Raw genomic sequence first — 18363 nt, 5'->3', positions numbered from 1 at the left:
AATATTAATTTCATAAACCTAGTGCATTAGTTACATAGTTATCTTTACATACTACTATATTGTATGATTTAATTTGTCACTACGGGGACTGATACATACTACTATAACATCCTATCGTGGGTTTGGTGATACACCCATCTCCTGTGGTTGGCTTTTTTGGGGTATAAGCAAGACGCGGTGCGATAGTCATAGCGCACTCATAGAGCAAATAGTTGTGTTCGGGGCATTCTCATATGATATAGAATAAGATGGTTGTAGCGATGTAGCTTTAGGAATAATCGGTTGAGGTGTGCCGAAACCGACGTATGCTGTAGGCCGGTAAAAAGTGGGCAAAAAGAGAAATATTAATGCAAAACATTATACAGGATCATAGTGCATTTGTTAACCATCAGGTAGACATTTTAATGAAAGCTTCCTAATTCCTGAATCGGCTGTGGTATGTGTAGCGGCACCCCGGTGTAGTAGGGGTTTACGCCGCTGAGAAGGTGTCCTTTCCCCCAAGAATGAAGTCAGCTAAAGCATAACAGGTTCCCAATAATTACGAATCCAAGTAATAGCCATCCCCTCCAAGCACGAGACGAGACTCTGTGTTGAGGGTCAAAGTAGGAATAATGTTTATTCTGCAACTCGGGCTTTTATGCCGTACAACAACTCCTCCCCGTATCCGGAGGAGATAATACATTTACAGTGGGAGTCACTCCCACTGTACCGGGCAGAATATTTCACAAATATTACAGGTTTAATAACACACACAATATATAACGAAAATGCAATGTGCTACGTGTATTAGGGAACGGAGATCTAAGGGAACAATATACGTGAAAATCCCCTAGATCGGTTGGGCCGTTCGCTAGATACACGTTTGCACCATTTACTCAGGAACCATATAACATAAACAAAAACTCTCTCTTGGATCCGGTGTCTCTATTTCGGTACTTTGGATCTGTCGACCAGTATGGGCGTACGTTACCGGTAAGGTTGAAATTCGTCGTGTGGAAAGTTCGTGAGTGTTCGGTCATTAGTTCATGCGGTCAAAATGGCCGCGACCCATTGTTCTTTCCACGTGGCGGTGTGTACCGTACGGATCCACAAGTACCCGAAATCCACAATAATCCAAATACAACGGCAATTCTCCGAGATGGTATCTGTCACTCCAAAAGGGGTCTGTCACACGGCTCCCTCCTAGTGGTACACTCCGGCAGACCTGGCTTGATCCTTTCGGATTAACTTAGGGATGACCGGAATTCACTTGTCCGGAGAATTGTCAAGTTGTCGAGACAGCCCATTGGCGTTGCCATTTAGCTTACCGGGTCGATAGCTGATGGTGAAATTGCACGTTTGCAGGGCCAAGCTCCATCTTAGCAATCGGCCATTGTCTCCTGCGACCCGGTTAAGCCATACCAATGGATTGTGGTCGGTTACCAAGGAGAATTCTTGTCCATACAGATAAGGAGTTAGTTTTTTCAATGCCCATACCAGGGCCAGGCACTCTTTCTCTACGGCCGCATAACTCACTTCCCTCGGTAACAACTTTCGGCTGAGGTATGCGACCGGATGCTCTTTTCCATCTTCCCCGATTTGGCTCAGCACAGCCCCCAGTCCATACATGGAAGCGTCTGTATGTACAAGGAAACGTTTGTTAGGTACTGGGGCAGCCAAGACAGGAGCATTAACAAGAGCATGTTTGAGAGATTGGAATGCGGCTTCGCAAGCGGGAGACCACAGGACCTGTCTAGGTAAATTCTTCTTGGTCAAGTCAGTCAAGGGCTTGGCTACCGTACTATAATCAGGGACAAAGCGCCTATAATACCCGGCGGTCCCTAAGAAGGCCAATACTTGGGTCTTGGTATTAGGTGTGGGCCAGTTCGCTACTGCTTCAACCTTGGCAGGCTCCGGCCTCTGGTTTCCACACCCTACTCGGTGACCCAGGTATTGGACCTCGGCCATTCCTAAATGGCACTTCTCGGGTTTTAGTGTCAGGCCCGCGGCCCGAATCTTATCTAGTACTACTCCTACGTGGACTAAATGTTCTTCCCAAGACTCACTGTAGATCGCAATGTCATCCAGGTATGCACACGCAAACTCCTGGAATCCATCGAGGAGCCGATCCACCATTCGCTGGAACGTAGCCGGGGCATTTTTCATCCCGAATGGCATGACCTTAAATTGGTATAAGCCAAACGGGGTGACAAATGCCGACTTGGGGACGGCATCCTCGGCCAGGGGAATCTGCCAATAACCCTTGCAGAGGTCTATGGTAGAGAGATAGTTACCCCTGGCTATGCGATCTAATAATTCGTCTACCCGGGGCATGGGGTAAGCGTCAGTGGTAGTCTTTTCATTCAGTCGTCTGTAGTCGACGCAGAACCGAGTGGTTCCGTCTTTCTTGGGGACTACGGGAGAGGCCCAGGGACTGTCTGATGGCTCAATGACCCCCAGCTGGGTCATTTCCCGTATTTCCTTTAGCATCCCGTCCCGGACGGCTTCCGGAATACGGTAAGGGGGTTGTCGGAGGGGGGTCTGCCCTGGGGTTTCTACCTTGTGCATGGCCAGGGTGGTGTATCCTGGCTCCTGGGAGAAGGTACTCTGTTTTTCCCATAGGAGCTGTCTAGCTTGCTCCAGCTCAGTAGGGTTCAGTCGCTCTCCCAGCTTCACTAGGCTAACTGGGTCGGGGTGAGTCTCCCTTTCTAGCAGGTCAGGTAGGGGTAAATTTTCGGGGTCATCCGTAGCTGGGGCACAAACAGCGTGAATATCTTCCTGCCGTTCTTGGTATTCCTTCAACATGTTCACATGAAAGGATCGTTGGATCCTTTCATCTGCACAGCTGGCAATAAGGTAGGTGGTATCACAGAGTTGGGCTAGAACCTTGTAAGGACCCTGCCACGCAGCTTGCAGTTTGTTGTCCTTCACCGGTTTTAGCACCAATACCTTCTGCCCTATGTGGAATAGTCGTTGCCGGGCACCCCTATCGTACCATCGTTTCTGTCGCCCCTGGGCCGCCTGGAGATTCTCCCTTACCAATAGGGAGAGTTGCTCCATGCGGTCCCGGAGTTCCAGGACATATGGCACAATAGGCGTCCCTGCCTGTTCGGTTTCCCCTTCCCAGTGGTCCCGAATGAGATCGAGGGGTCCTCGCACCCTCCTCCCATACAATAACTCAAAGGGAGAAAAACCCGTAGATTCTTGGGGGACCACCCTATACGCAAATAACAGGTGGGGTAAGAATCTCTCCCAGTCTCTGCAACCGTCCGTAAAGGTCCTCAACATTTGTTTGAGAGTCCCATTAAAGCGCTCACAGAGACCGTTAGTTTGGGGGTGGTACGGGGAGCTGAGCAGGGGTTTAATGTGGCACACTTTCCATAACTGCTGTGTGAGTAAGGCAGTGAACTGGGTTCCCTGGTCGGATAGGATTTCTTTAGGGAACCCCACCCGAGTGAATATCTTAACCAATGCATCGGCTACCGTCTCAGCTTCAATATTTGACAGGGGTACTGCCTCGGGGTACCGGGTCCCATAGTCCACCACAGTAAGAATGTACTTCTTACCGGATGGGCTAGGTCGCGCTAGGGGGCCTACAATGTCGACGGCGACCCTATAGAAAGGTTCCCCAATGATCGGCATCGACATTAATTTAGCCTTTGGGCGATCTCCCCTCTTACCCACCCGTTGGCAAGTGTCACAGGTTCTGCAGTATTGTCGCACGTCCCGGTTAAACCCTGGCCAGAAGAAATTCTGGGTAATCCTATGGCCCGTGCGACGTACTCCTAAATGGCCAGCTAAGGGTATATCGTGAGCGATCCTCATGATCTCTTGTCGGTATTTTTTCGGTAGCACTAGTTGCTTCTGCGGGACGGGGTTTTTACCTGTTGCGGGCTCCTGGGGGATCCTATACAGTCTATCCCCCACCCACTCGTAGCTTTCCCCATCTGTCCCTGGTTCCTTTTTGTCAGCCTTATCCCTATACTTTCGTAGAGTGACGTCTTCCCGCGTCTCCCTCCCAAAAGTCTCAGGGGTATCCCAGTCTAAGGGGGTCTGTCCTAAGGTCACAGTCGGAGGGTTAGATCTTACCTGGGTCTCCGCGACCGGCGGGCCGATTCCAATGGCACGAGCCTGAGCCCGGGTGGTGACAGGGCAGGCTCCAGCAGGGCCTTGAGGGGCAAAAGCGGACAACAGCGGGGCTAAATCATTTCCCAAGAGTACTTCCGCTGGTAGCCCTTTCATCAGGCCCACATTCACTTGGCCAGCTCCCACCCCCCAATCCAAATGCACTCGGGCCGTGGGGAGACGATGCACCGCACCCCCGGCCACTCTAACGGCCACCGTTTGGCCAGTATGTTCTTTTTCTGGGACCAGGTCGTGTTGGATCAATGTTAGGGTGGCCCCAGTGTCTCGTAATCCACTGACAACTTGTCCATTTACTCGGACTGTTTGTCGGTGATGTTGACGGTTGTCTACGGCAGCCGCATATAGGGGGTTGGCCTCGTGCAAAATTTCCCATTGCTCTTCCCCCAGGGGCTGGGCTTCAATGCAATGGGCCCCTGAGGTAAAGGGCCGGGTGTTCCCTTCAGCGGGCTTCCTCCAAGAAGCTTGTCGAGCTGGATCTAGTGGGCATTTGTCTCTCAGGTGGCCCACCTGTTGGCACCTATGGCACCGCCGGCGGTCCGGGACACTGGACTGGGCGAAGCGGGAGGGAGTGTTGTAGCTAGGTTGATTAGCGGGGGTGGTTGGAGTAGGGCCGACGGGGCGGCTTTCTACTCGGGGAGCTGTCTTTTGGACCGAGGGGTCGGGTTTGCGGGCGTCTGCATACTCGTCGGCCAGCCGGGCGGCTTCGGGTAGGGTAAGTGGTCTCCTATCCCGAATCCACTCTCTGAGCTCCTTGTCCACCTTTTCAAAAAAATGCTCCAACAAAAACAATTGTAATACCTCCTCCGCGGTGGTAGCTTGGCACCCATCCATCCAGTGGCCAGCCGTGCGTTGTAATCGGCAGGCCCATTCGGTGTAGGAGTCACCGGTTTGCTTTTGGGATTCCCGGAAGCGTCTCCGATATGCTTCGGGGGTTACCGCATATCGGGACAATAGAGCTTCCTTGACCAATCGATAATTTCCCACCTCATGGTCCGGGATCGCCCGGAAAGCATCACTGGCTCGTCCGGATAATTTGCCAGACAAAATTTTAACCCACTCCTCGGAGGGTACTTTATGTAAGGCACATTGACGCTCAAAATCCGCTAAGTATTGGTCAATCTCCCCCTCTGTTTCTACAAAATTTTTAAAAGCGGCAAAGTGTACTTTCCTCTTTTCCTCGGGAGTTTGAAAAGTCCCAGCAATTGGACTGGCGCTGGTTGAAGTCTGGCGCCGGTTGGCATCGACCGCCGCAATTACTTGAGTCACGATCCTAGGCGAGGGGTTTGGTCCGTAGTGAGCCAGCCTTACCCTCACCTCGTGGTCGAATCGTTCGTCTTCCGGGGTTCGGACCAATGCGATCTCCGGTTCTGGGTTTGGTTCGACACCCAGTTCGCCATTCTGTTCAGCTAAGTCCAATGCGACCAATTCTGCCAAAATGTCTCTTTTCTTTTTGTTGCTAGCCGAACGACCACGGCTCTCCAACAAGTCTTTTAGGGTAGATCGTTTCAACCTTCCGTAGTAGGCCTCCATCCTGATTGCTCTCGGTAGCTGTCCCTCTGGGGTGAAAGAACGATCCCGCCGCTGCCACCAATTGTAGCGGCACCCCGGTGTAGTAGGGGTTTATGCCGCTGAGAAGGTGTCCTTTCCCCCAAGAATGAAGTCAGCTAAAGCATAACAGGTTCCCAATAATTACGAATCCAAGTAATAGCCATCCCCTCCAAGCACGAGACGAGACTCTGTGTTGAGGGTCAAAGTAGGAATAATGTTTATTCTGCAACTCGGGCTTTTATGCCGTACAACAACTCCTCCCCGTATCCGGAGGAGATAATACATTTACAGTGGGAGTCACTCCCACTGTACCGGGCAGAATATTTCACAAATATTACAGGTTTAATAACACACACAATATATAACGAAAATGCAATGTGCTACGTGTATTAGGGAACGGAGATCTAAGGGAACAATATACGTGAAAATCCCCTAGATCGGTTGGGCCGTTCGCTAGATACACGTTTGCACCATTTACTCAGGAACCATATAACATAAACAAAAACTCTCTCTTGGATCCGGTGTCTCTATTTCGGTACTTTGGATCTGTCGACCAGTATGGGCGTACGTTACCGGTAAGGTTGAAATTCGTCGTGTGGAAAGTTCGTGAGTGTTCGGTCATTAGTTCATGCGGTCAAAATGGCCGCGACCCATTGTTCTTTCCACGTGGCGGTGTGTACCGTACGGATCCACAAGTACCCGAAATCCACAATAATCCAAATACAACGGCAATTCTCCGAGATGGTATCTGTCACTCCAAAAGGGGTCTGTCACAGTATGTAAGTCGCATAAGCCTATGATTCCGAGCGGCCCCGTGTCTTTAACGTGTGCGGGATATCTTGGCTATATAGTGCATGAACTTACCTGTGGTAAGGACAGTATTGTACAGTGACAGTAATGGTTCAGTGGTACGTATGGTGGCGTGCCCAAGAACGTAACCAGTACCTTAAACCGGGCACCAAGCATTGCTTGTAAGATAGTAGGTTATATGCACTGGTTCGCACATCTGACTCGTCTTAGTTTTAGGAAGGGACTGGGCATAGTGGTATTGTGTGTTTTAGAACAATAAGTGGTCAACAGGCACTCTTGTTTATGATGTTTGCAGCTGATAGTGAGTCATACCTTGAGAAAGCAGTTAAAGGCTAGATAGGTAGCAGTTTGATGACTGCATTGGTGCATGGTTCGGAAGGTGCATGGTCGAGTGGTTCTGATATGGTTTGAACATTGTAGGTCTATGGCCAGTATTTAGTTGTAGCGGGAACGTCCGCTTGGCTATGTCTCTAAGTAAGGTATGGATGGGGTAGGAGGATAGGAACCTTTGTTGTTTGGGAAGGAGAAATACGTATAGTGTTGAATGTCCGTGAGATAAAGTTTAACCGTGTTGTGCGAGAATTTTTTACTTAAGGTGGCAAAAGAAGTGAAACCTCAAACCAGCTATCTAAGTCATGGTCCGACATGAAACGTATTGTATAAGTGGAAACCCTGTAGCAAGCGTGTTGAGTGCTGGTGGACAAGGCCAGTTTAGTCAGAGCCCGGCTATGTTGGCGAGGTTCATGTAATCCATGACCTTGACCATAAATGACCCCCTGCCATGGCAGCTGTCACGTCAGCTGCCACAGTAGTTTACCATTACATGTGGTTAGGCCTGCCGTGGCTTGGTTGTCTAGGGACAGCCCCTGATCATCATGCGGGAGTGTGGAAAAAGCAAAGTGGTCTGAGATGAAAGTGCAGCCTGCGGTATGATGCGCATGGCAAATTTTAAGGAACCTGGCAGGGATTGTAGTTCCATGCGGTTGCGAATACCAAGCAGGATGTGGTAATTGGTGTTGTAGCAACTGTTCCCATTCCTCACGTGGTAACTTGTTGGCAAGGATGCCAAGTCAAGTTGTATGCCCAGGAATGTATCGATAGTGTCTGGGTCTTCTGTGACCTTAGGGAATACTGGGACCCCCAAGTGTTCAGACATACTAATGGCTTCCTTGAAGCTTCTAGAGGGAAAGGCGTTCCTTTTGACCAACAAGAAATCATCTCGGGAGTGTATGACTGTGGGGCATCTTGATATGTTTAACCACAACCAACAAATAGTTCTACGAATATATTTAAGATTGTGGCTGCTCTTGACCCGAAAGTTAAGCAGGAGAAGAAATATATGACTGCTGCCCATAAATGCCCTGTAAGTGCCAGTGTAGGGTGGATGATGGCAGTCTGAAATGCGTTGTGATATCAGTTTTACTTGACCAGGCTTCCCCCGCTGCTTGAGTGATAGCTGTAATGGTATGAACAATGGTGGCATACTGTAATGAAGACTCCTCGGAAGGGTATGAGGGAGTTGAGACTTGGGGTAGCCGAGGCGTGAGGTGCAGATAAGTCTATGAACAGTTACAGTGTGAGGGAAGATTCCCTGTGACAATCCCAATGGGATTGCGCCACGCGGTAAATGGTGTAGATCGGAGAGGCCCAGGTAGAAATCTTTCTGCCATTCTTGGGCCATGAGTGTATTGCTAGCTGTTGGATGCTGCTGTGATGACTGCAAGTTAGGGCATTCTAGATTTCCCCAAAAGTATATGGCAATACCTGTCTGGAAGGCCTTTAAAATCGGAGATTAGGAAATCAACTAAATGTCTGGAAGGGTGAGGAGTTAGAAAGTACTGGAAATGCATAATGTTTACAGGCGTGAAGTAATGTTCAGGGTACATTTATTGGGACACATGGTTTCATGTGCCCTGAGTCCTGACGTATTGGGAACATACCTGCCAGTCTGCATGCACTGAAACAACTTGTGCCAACATGGAAATTGTTGCAAATCTGGGATTTGCCAAAGAGAATGAGATGACCCAATTGTCTCTAGTAGTTCTGAGGTGCTAGAGCTTGGAGCCTGAAACGTGATCATCCGCTGTGTTGGGACAAAATTGTCGTGTGGAACTAGCAACATCCTCTCCAAGTGAAAGATAAAGATAACCATTATTATATGAACCCACAGTGTGCTAGTACTGGCTTGCTAGCTAAAGCCGCATGGCGAAACAATTAATCCTTTGTTTTGTGACAGGTGAGGCCCTGCTATTTGCCAAGTGGCTTGAGAGGCTCTATCTATGCAATGGCGCGAGGGAATTGTGTGGCCACCAACGTAATGGCAGGATGTTGGCCTCTCGGTGACTGTAACCAGAAAAAGGGGAGGGGAGTGACAGGTGAGGCCCTCTCTATATACCATGCGAGGCGGCTAGCTCACGAGTGGCCCGATGGGTGTTTGCCTCCGAACGTTGAGGCGGGGTGTTGGCCTCGCGGGACCACTTTACGACAGGCGTAGATGCCAAGAAAGGAGAATACCTATTGGAAACCTATAGTCCCTAATTGCCAGTACGCTAAGGATGTATCCAGGGGAAAACAGAAAATGTATGTAAATACCACATGAGCAGGTGTATATACCTGGTAGTATGATTAGATACCCTTACTGTTCGTAAGGGTTATTAATACCTGTGTCCCGGACGGGTAAAACAATGTATGAGAATTGAATATAGACATTTAAAAGCATATACCCATATGTGTTATGCATGTTTAATAGAGCAAAGTGCTCCGTCCCTGTGATAATAATATTTCATATTAATTAAGTATGATTGATTGATCACTATTGAGCAACTCAGACATTTATAGATAGTTAAGATGGCACCGGTAAGCATATAAGCACACATAGCACATATTACTAGATGCAGGCTTGAAGGCCACAATTACTTAGATAAGCGATAATTAACCGCACAAGACTTGGCATAAGTTCTGGTGGTCCTGAACAGTCTGGCCAACTGCCAGGTCCATCCAGCTGCTTGTATCCAGGTATTTTGCTGGGCTGCACTGATAAGGAACTACTGTCTGTCCTTGAAGACAGGTATATAAGACTAAGGGAATCTTGCGCTCACTTGGAGAACTACCCACCTTTAATGCGGACGCGTGTTACTGGTTTCTGCTGTTCCCAGAAGAGAGGGTCTCTCCGAATGACTGCCTGAGTTCTCCCCAGTCATGTGTGGCAAGGAGACAACCAAGCTTCTCTAATGGTGATGTATACTTAAGCTGATATATCTAGATACTAAGCTGTTTGAAGTAAATGCATGCAACTACTTAAATGAGAGTAAAACTTACTTTGCTTAGATCCCTTTGTGGATAATAAAGTGTAGTGTGAATTCTTATATTCAACTTGGTCTCTGTGAGATTTTTCTTTCCTATAACTCAATGTACTCTATCCGAACTGGGTTGTGTGCCTGCCAATATCACTATAAACCTTATTAGGTATTGATTATTACTTTTTGGATATTGGTGCTTCATGAATTTAATGATTAGGCACAACATTTTGGCGCTGCGAGCAGGGTTGAGTATTAATTGAGCAAGGAAACTTGAAATCAACAAGTTAAAATAGTTTCAAATAATAATAGTGTGTTTAAAACGTTGTTAAGAATAGTTAAGATAAGAAAATTGTGTTTAGAAATTGTTAGAACTGTATGTAAATCTTGAGTAAAAGGGAAAGTGAAACTAACATTGTACGAGGTTTAATTTCTGCTGCGTCACGGAGGAAAAAAGCTTTTTAAAAGCTATCAGTTTCTGCCGCGCGCTGCAGTCGTAGATAACAAATATTACGGTTTCTAGAGATTCTTTGAACATTGTGTAAACTTGAAAATAGTTACATGACGTTGCAAGAGCAAGATTGGTGAGTGAACGCTCAATCTAATAAGATTGAGGAGTGCTTCTGAAGATTGATTCAAGAATGTATGTTGTGCTCAGTTGGTAGAAGCACCTATACACCTTGAGGGTGTGTAGAACGCCAGTGCCTTCTGGGGAGCGTTACCCTCAAACAGGCTAGCGTCCGGAATGAGGCTGAATTGCTGCTAATTTAATAAGCTCAATACCAGGTATTGAGATAAGGTCACCAAAACTACAAGATTGTTTGGGGTGATTCTGACACGAATGGGTGATTGTGCTTGGTCAGTTAACAAATGCCCCTACGCGCCTTAACAGGTGCTGGAAGCCAGTGCTGACTGAGGAAGTGAATGAAACGGCTGTTCCTGAAAGTGCGAGACTGTTGGCTCGATCATAGATGCCCCTATGCACTTTACAGAGTGTGTAGAAAGCCAGTGTGATCGGGAAGCGCAAACCTGCAGCCAAATTAGTCATTTGGGCAGGCTTGAGTGAAGCATAAAACAATAAGCCAGACAGTAGGTGTCTGGATTAGTACATATTCAAGTGAAATTAAATAAAACACATAGTACACACATCCCCAAGGAGTGCAAGTTTATTCTAAATAAACCATAAGAACTTTGCACAATGTTTAAAAACATTCCCGGATGGGAAGATGAGCCATATGCATCCATTGCCAGTGAATGGGCCCGTTCAGCTGGTAAATGTGATTGTGAATGTGAAAAAAGTGAAATTGGCATGCCTACTAACCTTCTTGCTTGTCTGAAAAAGTTTCCAAAAGATAAGTGGCAGAAAAGAGGTTGGGTAATACTTAAAACACTTGACGAGTATGCACACAGGGAATTGCCCGACCTGGGAGACTTGGATTTGACAGACCTAGACAATAGGAATTGACTAGTGAGGCAGGCTCCAGTGATTGACTTTTCAGTAAAAGACCATAGACCCCATGTAAAAGTTGAAATTTACTGGAAAAATAAAAATGTTGAAAGGGTTACTGCCCTTGTGGACACTGGAGCCGAAGCCACTTTAATTCATGGTAACCCTAAGAAATTTGCTGGATTACCCTATGTAATCACAGGTCTGGGAGGTAAGAGGACAGAAGCAGTCCAGACCTGGGTAGAACTGAAAATTGGACAGTTGCCAAAAAAGAAGTATTCGGTTTTAATTGTCCCCATACCCGAATACATAATTGGAATTGATATCCTTAAAGGATTGACCTTACATTTGGGGGATGGCTGTTACAGTTTTGGAACTAAACCCTATATATCAGCCAAACCAGTGGTGGTAGGAAAATTGTTAATGCCCCCAGTGCAACTACCACCCGCTACTAAAGTAGTACATATTAAGCAGTACAGGATCCCAGGAGGCCACAAAGAAATTGGAGAAACCATAGACGACTTATTAAAAGCTGGCGTCCTACGAGGGGTCACTACTGCTTGGAACAATCCCGTGTGGCCAATACGTAAAACAGACCATACATGGAGAATGACAGTAGACTACAGAGAATTGAACAAACCCACACCTCCACTGACTGCTGCTGTCCCAGACACCATCACTCTTATAGAAAATATACAGAAGCATCCAGGGATCTGGTATGCAGTTATAGATTTGGCTAATGCCTTCTTCACTATTCCAATAGCTGAAGAAAATAAAGAGCAGTTTGCTTTCACATGGTTAGGGAGGCAATACACATTCACCAGGTTGCCACAGGGATACTTGCATAGTCCCACCATCTGTCATCAGCTGGTGGCAGAACATCTTGATGGGGTAAAAATACCGTCAGAGGTGAAAATATCCCATTATATAGATGACATTATGATTCACAGTGTGAAGGGACAGTGTCAGCAGATTCTTGAAGAGATCATGGAGCACATGAAGAGCAAAGGGTGGGAGATAAATCCCAGTAAAATACAGGGACCCGCTCAAACAGTAAAATTCTTAGGAATACAGTGGAACAAAGGACACAGAGAAATCCTTCCAAAAGCTAAGCAAAAAGTGCTAGAGTTTCAAACTCCCAAAAGCAAGAAACAAGCTCAAAGCTTTATAGGTCTCTTTGGTTTCTGGAGACAACACATACCACACCTGAGTCAGTTACTCTCCCCTTTGTACAAAGTAACCAGGAAAAAAACATGATTTTGAATGGGGAGATGAACAACAGAATGCATTTGAGGGAGCTAAACAGGCTATCCAACAAGCCCTTGATCTATGGCCCATACAAGATGGAGACATAGACTTAAATGTATCAGTAAATCAGCAATGGGCTAATTGGAGCCTTTGGCAGAAACAAGGAAGGACTAAGGTTCCCCTTGGTTTCTGGACAAGAAAGTTACCTGAGGCAGGAGAGAGGTACACACCCTTTGAGAGACAGCTCTTGGCCTGCTATTGGGCCTTGGTAGACACTGAACAGATGACAGTAGGACATACAGTGTTCTTACGCCCAGAGATACCTAGCATGCAATGGGTACTTAGTTCCCCTAAGACACATAGGATAGGTCATGCACAAGAGTCCAGTATCATAAAATGGAAGTGGTACATACAGGATAGAGCTAAAACAGGAAATAGTGGTACGGCTGTACTACATGAGAAAATTGCAGATGCGCCGATACAAGAACCTGGTTATCTGCCAGACGCAGACAAGCCAGGGGAATCTCCAGTAAAGTGGGGAAAGTCTTTTGCGCAACTAACACAAGATCAAGCAAAGTATGCTTGGTCTACTGATGGTTCAGCAAAATACATTGGTAATGAAAGACAATGGAACGCAGTGTCTTACAATCCAGAAACCAAGAGAATTCTGACTACAACAGGAACAGGAAAAAGTAGCCAGTATGCAGAGTTATATGCAGTGTTTCAGGCTTTGAAACAAGAGATGCCTGGAAGTTGTCATATATATAAATTCCTGGTTGGTTGCCAATGGACTGGCCACGTGGTTGCCTACATGGCAGTCTCATCAGTTCATGATTCATTCAAAGGAAGTCTGGGGAAAAGATTTGTGGGAGCAGATATGGGAGATGGTACATCAAAATGAGGTAACAGTCTTTCATGTTGATGCTCACTGCAATACTGACTCATTGGATCGTCTGTCTAACTCTGTTGCAGACAAGAAAGCCAAGATCTCAGAGGCGTCTGTTGAAAATTCTAACTCACTTTTGGGATTGGCTACTTGGGCCCATCAGAAATGTGGACACTTGGGAGAGAAAGCCACTCACAGGTGGGCACAACAGCAAGGCATTTTAGTGCCACTTGATTTCATTAAAACAGTAATTCTGCAATGTCCAGTGTGTCAGCATGAGCAGAATAGACATGTGCCAGGGATGGTACGAGGTCAAATAAAAAGAGGAAAAGCACCAGGGCAAATATGGCAGGTGGATTACATAGGTCCGCTTCCTATGAGTAAAAATTGCCAATACGTATGCACGGCTGTGGATACATATTCAGGGTATTTATTGGTTCACCCTTGCAAGAGGGCAACCCAAATAAATACTATCAAAATGTTGGAAACCATGATACAGTACTATGGTCTTCCATTACAGATTCAGAGTGACAATGGAAGCCACTTTAAAGGAAAACTGGTACAAGATTTTTGTAATGAAAACAATGTTGAATGGATATTTCACATACCTTATTATCCTCAAGCAGCTGGTCTGATTGAAAGGATGAATGGGTTGTTGAAACAACAATTGAGAAAACTTGGTGAAGGGACAATGGTCAAATGGAGAGATAACTTGCCTACAGCTGTGAACATCTTAAACAATAGGCCACTCTCAGATCATGACACCCCCCTCACTAGAATGATCGCACCCAATATACAAGCTAAACCATATGTAGCAACTAACACCATCACATATTGGGAAACAGAGGAGGGAGCCTTGGCACCATACAGGGCTACCCCAGAGGCTGCAGGAATAGACTTGCGAGCCAGAAAGGAAGAAAGACTTAAAACAGGGCAAGTTCAGATGTTCCCCACAGGTATAGGAATACAGATACCCCCGGGACACTTTGGACTAATTGCACCCAGGTCTAGCCTCGCCCTTAAATGGATACATGTAATGGGAGGGGTTATAGACGCTGATTACCAGGGAGAAATAAAGGTCCTTTTGTTAAATCAGGGACCACAAGACTTGCTAGTGCAAGAAGGGGGCAGAATAGCCCAATTGGTTATCATCCCCATTTACCAGGGACAGGTACACAAAGGAACAGCCCCCACCTTACAAACAGTAAGAGGAGATAAGGGATTTGGCTCTACTAACCTAAATCCAGGGGCCAAAGTCTGGGTGAGGACAGAGAAAGGTCCCCCAGAACCAGCAGACATTATTGCAACAGGCAATGACAATACCGTGATACTTTCCAAGTCAGGTCATGATAAATGGGAATATGTGCCTTCGGGCAAATGTTATTTGAGAGAGTAAAAGGAGTTGTATCTTTACAGGCGAAGCTCATTGGTCCGGCTGTTATTGTGATGACTGTGCTTACTCTACACCCTTTGGTCGGCTCAGATACCAACAATGAGATTGGAGGTTGGGACCAGAGTGATTCCGCAGAGATGAGATGGAAAAAGATCGAAATAAGAGTAACCTGCCTGACCATTAACTGTCCAAACATGAGAGCGAACCTCTATGGAGAAGGCTATTTTAGCCACAATGAAACTGAGTCAATGACCTATATTAAGTTACCAAATGAATCATTTGGTTTGTTAACGTTAGAATCTACAACGCCCTTTGGCTGCCGCATACTGTATACGCCTGTAAGCTCTAATATTTCTTCAGAAGAACTTACCCAATATTGGGTAAGTTATGCAAACCAGCAGAGCACAAAGCGAACCTACACTATTACAGAGAATAGTGGTGAAACCTACTGCTGCACTAACAGCACCCCTGACACCTTTTGGTATTTACTGTTAAAAATTCAAAGGACATCAATGACAACCTGTTCGGACACAATTAGATCAGACAAACACCTTTCACCCTGGGAAGAGCATAATCATTTTATTAAGGCAGCAGCTAATGTATATAAAAGCCTGGATTTATGTAAACCATGTTGGGTGTGCGGCCATACTCCACACGCTCAGGACAAGGGGTATCCCTATTTTCCTAAGGTTTTAACTAAAAAAGACTTACTATATGTCATTAGGCATAACATTGGTTTTGACTTTTTAGTAAGAAATGACACAAGTGAAGCCCCTAAGATCTTCTTAAGTGAAGATACTACTGACAGACCAGGTGCAGTTAAGCTGCGCATGGGGGAGTGGGAATACCCTAGAGACTTGGAGGAAGTGGTCACTATTAATGTGTATCAAAAATACTATACAGACAGGGACTACCAACCGACTATCCGACCTAGCCATTATGTAAATACCATGGCATTATCCCCTTTTTTCACAGGATGGAATTTTGAATATTTTAATGGGACAGAAAAGTATGAAAAAAGGACAGAAGACAGGTGGAAATATGTTATGGGAGAAAGTGAGGTTAAAACTATAAGTCGTTGGTGGCATAAATTAGTGGGTGCAGGAGTATTTAGCACTTACTTTACATTTAAACGATCTAAAATAAGCTGTATAAACCACCCCATACCTTCACGTGGGTTTTATTGGCTCTGTGGGAGATGGGCCTACAAAAAACTCCCATGTAAAATGCATACTGATTGTACCTTGGGAATGGTAATGCCCGCCATTTACCCTACAAAAACCTTACCTGTTTCCACCCACCTCCTCTGGAAGCGAGACACAGAGTTATCAGGATTTAAAATGGATAGAAATACACAGTTTTGGGTCTCTCTCTTTCCAATGGTAGGAGTGGGGATGATGATAACGAATTTAAATCTTTTAATTGACACCCTTGATGATGCCTTCAATAGCACAGGAACCGCAATTGGCCTACTTAACTATGAACAGGAACAGATTAGACAGGTAAATGACAATGAAGGGGGAAGTTATCATCATGGGTGACTTTAATCTTCCTGATGTGAATTGAAAAACAAAAATAGCTACTTGTGCCAGGAGCACACATATTCTAAACTCCCTACTGGGATTGTCTCTAAAACAAGTCGTTGAGGAGCCAACTCGTAAAGAGGCCATACTAGATTTAGTGTTAACAAATGGAGATTTGGTATCAGATATTACTGTAGGTGAAAGTTTAGGATCCAGTGATCATCAGTCAGTGTGGTTTAATATAAGAACAGTGACTGAGTCACACCACACAAAAACAAAAGTTTTAGACTTTAGAAAAACAGACTTTTCTAAAATTAGAATATGTGTAAAGGAGTCATTATCAGACTGGAGCAATTTATATGGAGTCCAAAAGAAATGGGATTATTTAAAAGTTGCACTACTGAAGGCAACAGAAAATTGCATTAGGCTTGTCAGTAAAAGCAAAAAATTCAAGAAACCACTGTGGTACTCCGCAGATGTGGCCAAAATAGTAAAAAACAAAAAGTTAGCATTTAGTAATTATAAAAAAAACCAGAGTGAGGAAGACAGAATGACCTATAAGATTAGGCAGAAAGAGGCTAAGCAAGTTATAAGAGCTTCCAAATCCCACACAGAAGAGAAAATAGCACAGTCAGTAAAAAAGGGGGACAAAACTTTTTTTAGATACATAAATGAGAAAAGAAAAGTAAAACAAGGATTAGTTAGATTAAAAACAAAAGAAGGAAGGTATGTAGATGAGGATAAAGGTCTAGCTGACTGCCTCAATGAATATTTTTGTTCGGTATTTACAGATGAAAATGAAGGAAAGGGACCTCAGTTAAGAAAAAGGATAAATGAGTCATTTATTACACGTGAGTTTACAGAGGAAGAGGTTCTATTTCAACTGTCAAAAGTAAAGACAAATAAGTCAATGGGACCTGATGGAATACACCCAAAGCTATTAAAAGAGCTTAGTGGTGTACTAGCAAAACCATTAACAGATTTATTTAACCAATCATTGATAACAGGAGTAGTCCCAGAAGATTGGAAGTTAGCGAATGTTGTGCCCATTCACAAGAAAGGTAATAGGGAGGAGTCGGGCAACTATAGGCCAGTAAGCCTTACTTCAGTAGTGGGGAAAGTGATGGAAACCATGTTAAAGGATAGGATTGTTGAACATCTAAAAACACATGGATTTCAAGACCAGAGACAACATGGGTTTACTTCAGGGAGATCATGCCAAACTAATCTTATTGATTTTTTTGATTGGGTAACTAAAATTATAGATCAGGGTGGTGCAGTAGACATTGCTTACCTAGATTTCAGTAAGGCTTTTGACACTGTTGCACATAGAAGGCTTATCAATAAACTACAATCTTTGAGTTTGGATTCGAATATTGTTGAATGGGTAAGGCAGTGGCTGAGTGACAGGCAACAGAGGGTTGTAGTCAATGGAGTATATTCGAAGCTTGGGCTTGTCACCAGTGGGGTACCTCAGGGATCTGTACTTGGACCCATTCTCTTTAATATTTTTATTAGTGATATTGCAGAAGGTCTTGATGGTAAGGTGTGTCTTTTTGCGGATGATACTAAGATATGTAACAGGGTTGATGTTCCAGGAGGGATAAGCCAAATGGAAAATGATTTAGGTAAACTAGAAAAATGGTCAGAGTTGTGGCAACTGACATTTAATGTGGATAAGTGCAAGATAATGCATCTTGGACGTAAAAACCCAAGGGTAGAGTACAAAATATTTGATAGAGTCCTAACCTCAACATCTGAGGAAAGGGATTTAGGGGTGATTATTTCTGATGACTTAAAGGTAGGCAGACAATGTAATAGAGCAGCAGGAAATGCTAGCAGAATGCTTGGTTGTATAGGGAGAGGTATTAGCAGTAGAAAGAGGGAAGTGCTCATGCCATTGTACAGAACACTGGTGAGACCTCACTTGGAGTACTGTACACAGTACTGGAGACCCTATCTTCAGAAGGATATTGATACCTTAGAGAGAGTTCAAAGAAGGGCTACTAAACTGGTCCATGGATTGCAGGATAAAACTTACCAGGAAAGGTTAAAGGAACTTAACATGTATAGCATGGAGGAAAGAC

General features: G+C 45.2%; 1 long non-coding RNA gene across 1 annotated transcript; it reads left to right on the top strand.

Moving 5' to 3' along the window:
• Window positions 1-9609: 9609 nt before the first annotated feature.
• Window positions 9610-15163, top strand: LOC134600438 (uncharacterized). Its single transcript, XR_010090349.1, has 3 exons — window positions 9610-9716; window positions 13447-13558; window positions 14777-15163. It is a non-coding gene; the product is annotated as an uncharacterized LOC134600438 (long non-coding RNA).
• The last annotated feature ends 3200 nt before the right edge of the window (window positions 15164-18363 follow it).

This window comes from Pelobates fuscus, chromosome 1 (genome assembly GCF_036172605.1).
Source record: "Pelobates fuscus isolate aPelFus1 chromosome 1, aPelFus1.pri, whole genome shotgun sequence".
In the NCBI taxonomy this organism is placed as follows: Eukaryota; Metazoa; Chordata; class Amphibia; order Anura; family Pelobatidae; genus Pelobates; species Pelobates fuscus.
The sequence above is the reverse complement of the archived record's forward strand: the minus strand, read 5'-3'. Positions and strand labels throughout refer to the sequence as shown.